A 4,245-nucleotide genomic window follows, 5' to 3' on the forward strand; every position below is an offset into this window, starting at 1 on the left:
GCATAAGTCCAAGAANCGGTTAGACTACTTTGGAAACAAGATGTGACCCAACAACCTGGAGTCAAACAGTCATTGTATCTTTACCCAAAAAACCACTCGAAGCGAATAATTCAGCCATCGAGTTGTAGGCCTTACTCAATTTGTAACAAGACTACCACCTTCAATAATGCGTGACGGTTGGCCTTATGGCACTAGGCATAAGTTCAAGAACACCAGGAGGGATTTCTATAAGGTTATGATTGCCTTGGCCACATCTTCAGCGTCACACATCATCAACTAAATGAAGCGTTTTTCCTGGAATTCAGGAGAACTTTCGACCAGGCGCATTGTCTGGCTCTCCTACTGTTACTCGGACAAAAAAGTAAATATTCTCCGTACTATTTATTCCACACAACTATTGGCCGTGTTGGAATCCACAATGGGCTACCCAAATGTTCCCCACAACTAGCGGGGTTCGCCATTTTTGTTCAGCACCGTCAGTGAGGCGATCACGGAGTGTCCAAGAGTCAGTGAAGCTGGTTGTCGAAATCAAATCTGTTCTGTTGGTTAACGATCAGGCATTCACCCAAACTACTCCGAAAGAGGTAATGAAGGTGGTCCCCAGTCTCAACACACCGCTTGTGTAATTGCAAGGCTTCACTACTGGGTTTTCCACTCCCATGTACTTCTCCGAAGCATCAGAAAGAGGACTATGAGTTTGTTGCTAGAGTTACTTATCTTTTCAGCTGTGTAATTCATGACTGTAGTCTTGAAAATGAAATCGGTACATGCGTCATCAAGGTACGGGTGTAACGGTGATACTACTGATGGGGAGGCACGCGAGTAGTATGTTGTTCGTGGAATTTCACTTTGCGTCTCTGGAACAGGAGAGATCTGTTGCGGATTTTGTGGATTCGCTTTGTAACATGTGCTTGGATCTGAGCGATGAATGATTGGAGTCAATGAATATCTAGGAAAGTTCAAGGAGACGCGTTCAGGAGAAGATGGATGTCCAGTTTTTGTAAATAAGATGCAAATGAGAGTTTTGCATCCCTACCCAATGGTCTGTAACCGGTCAGTTGGCATTTGTTAATAAATAACTCCGCAGTGAAGACCTTCTTCCTTTCACGGGTAGTACGTGCCAAATCACACCATATTTGGCGTCAGAAGCGCAGATCACTTAAAAAGCTGTGGGATCAACGTACTCAAACCGTCTGAGTTCATTTAATCAGCCTAAGGAATTTGTGGTGTGTAGCATATACATATGGAACCACTAGCTATCAAATGAGGCAGGTCTCCACGCCAAACCATTGTTGCCGAAAGTTCAGCGAAAAACAGACTAAGGTGCGAAACGGAAGCAGCTACTGTCAAGACAAGCTCTGTGGCTTTTCGTGGCTTCCTGAGTGGAATGTACGTAGCTTTCCTTGTGTGAGTTTGAAGGCCTTACAGGATATGGCACTTAATCGATCCTAGTGGCAAGGTTGCTGTCATCTGTTGGCCAGACTGCACAGCTGACGCTTGTCTGTCGTTGCGTGCTGTGGTTGCCTTGAATAGGGTTGGCGTTCTGCCTGAATAAGATGTCCAGATATGTTTAGTCCAGTGTTTTTGGNTTGAGTGTGTATGAGTGTATTTAACTGATTTCAGCTTTCTTTTTCGTTTGAACTATACTTCCGGAAGGAGAACCACGTCTGACCCTGCAACTGCTTTCCACTGAGGCTATATGGGAGACAATGGAAAACCACCCTCTTCTCTAATTTACGAGACAGGGCTTGCTTGCCGGGTTCTTTGGGTGCTGAAGCAGCTTCCATAACTCTGATGAGTAACATCAGTTTTTCAGTGATTAATACTCATCCCTCCACGGCAAACAAGACTAACTGTTGCATTACGCATCCAGTAACGACTCACCACCTAGGCCACAGCTAAAGGTTGACAAGAGCATAGTTTCGACTTGAATATGAGGTTATAGTAATTTCCAGACAATGCTCCTTCCTGAAAACGACTACTGATCTACGAGCGGTGCAGTTGACTTATAGGTCCATTCAGGACTGCTTAGTCAAAACGACTGGACACTCCTGCATTTTTTTCGAGTGCCATCTTGAGAAGGATTGTTGTTTTTCGACTCTGCCTCCGACCTCATCAGCGATGAACTGATAAATGGACATCTTCAATCACTCACCATATCACCTTACGCTTCTTGTCAACCACATATCGAGTTGGACTGTGACAAGCGACCAGGACTCAGTTTGATACTTGTTATTCAGGAACTGGACATACCAAAAGAATCCTACGAGTATTGGAAAAATGTTGCGTTGGGACTTTCGTCCTCGCCAATACAGACTCAAATGAGCTCATACGACAGACACTGACTGGTCTGACACATTGTTCATTTGGGCTGTCATAATCACTCACCAGTAGACAGGAGAAGCCAATCAACGGCCACGATAATCGCCTGCGCCAGCCTATTCATTGATTTAGTAACTCGAACGAACTATGAGGAAGAAAAATGACAGTCAACCCACACAAGTGCCAGTTTGACGAGTTCCATAAAAAAGGATGAACGATGCTATTTTAGGAACCCTGAAAGCCGCAAACCCAAGCTGTATTATTCATCCATCAATGAAAGAACGAATACGCATTGCGGGAAGGGGAATGTAGTCACGTAAGCCTGATTTCCGTCTGTGTCAGTTGGAAGAGACTAGCCCCCGTGAACGTTGGTGCAAAAGGTGAAAGGTCGAGATACAGCTAAACCGAGGCAAGGGGTGAAGTTTGGATTAACTCTGGGCAGAACTAAAACTTTTGGACGCACATTTTTCCGAAGGATAGAGACCAGCCATGCTGCTTCCTCAGGAGTATTTCTTCTGGGGAGACAGGTTAAAGGTGCAAGTAAACTGTAGAGGATGGCTTGTCAGGTTTACTCGACGTGCTCAAGAGCAATCATAAGACTGATAAACAAGAGATCTCAACCCTTTGAAACAAAACATACCAATAAAACCAGAAAACATAATGAATGTATATGAAATGAAAAGCAAACAATACAGCTTCATAACACGGATTCGAGCGGAGTTCCGGAGTTTCGTCCCATGAGAAAACGCACTGTTAAGATGCCTGGAATGGAGAATGCCGCGGGACCCACCATCCAGGAAGTTGGCATTCAAGGAGCCAGAATGAGTGTATCTAATCTAGTTAACCACAACGCCCGTATCCAAACTCTTGTCCGGAAAACTGAGCTAAAATGGGACCACTCGTTCAAAACAAGGGCCAAGCAGCTGAAAGGGCTCTCGGATTTTCGGCATAGCTAGAAACAGTTTGCATGATAAAATCCCTATTTTAATCGCCATAGTCTTCTGACTACGTACAAGATGTCCCCTCTTTAAAATCTCATATAAACGATAGAATCCTACGTGGCAGTTGGCGTAATATATTTACCTTCTGAAGCGGACGAAAAATGGATTTCTAATGAGAGGACTAGCTCCATATAGGATGCGAAAACCGCTAATATAGTACATTTGATAGACAGGCGAGGTACCTCCGCCGGGTGTCAGACCTCGCTGAAGCTTCTACCCATATTCATTAGCGATCACCATTGTTAGCCGACATGAAGTTCCGGAGAGTGGTACGCTCCTACAAGGTCCCATTTACCTGTGATCTAACTTGAAACCCTGGATACAACTAACTGCGGAGAGGCGCTACTCAGCAGCGATTCCATCGTCCCCGGATTCCATGTACAGCACATGTGAAGAAAGCAATTTTCTTGGGTCAGTACGACATTGGTAACAGTCTTAGTGACAAAAGACTGCTAACAATGCTGCACTTTTGAGGTACTCGAGGGGACCGTGCTCATAACCGTACATGAACTACGTGATCTAGGATGGGGATTACTGGATGAATAGGGAGCTGCAGCAGACAGACATCTACCTAATGACTCCGTGACACGAGTGCGGAGAACCAATATCACCCGATCTTTACTGTATGTGCCCTGTTTGAGGCCACTAATGGATGAGCACTCTGGCGCAGCTTCCAGAACACTGCTATTTTGGCTTGAAGGTCACTCATCAACACAGTCACCTCAAAACTCGATGATGCTTTGTCTCCCTAATTGATACTCTCCAACGTCAACATTTGGGATGCTTACACACAGCTGGTTCATCTCATGGTGATTCAACATCTCCACGTTACGGAACCTTCAGTCTGCTGTGACTTGATGTTCGCGAAAGGTCCGATGGATCTAGCAAGAAATCATGAATGAACTAAGAGTACGTCATCTGT

The sequence above is a fragment of the Opisthorchis viverrini genome (genome assembly GCF_000715545.1).
Source record: "Opisthorchis viverrini unplaced genomic scaffold opera_v5_68, whole genome shotgun sequence".
NCBI classification, from domain to species: Eukaryota; Metazoa; Platyhelminthes; class Trematoda; order Opisthorchiida; family Opisthorchiidae; genus Opisthorchis; species Opisthorchis viverrini.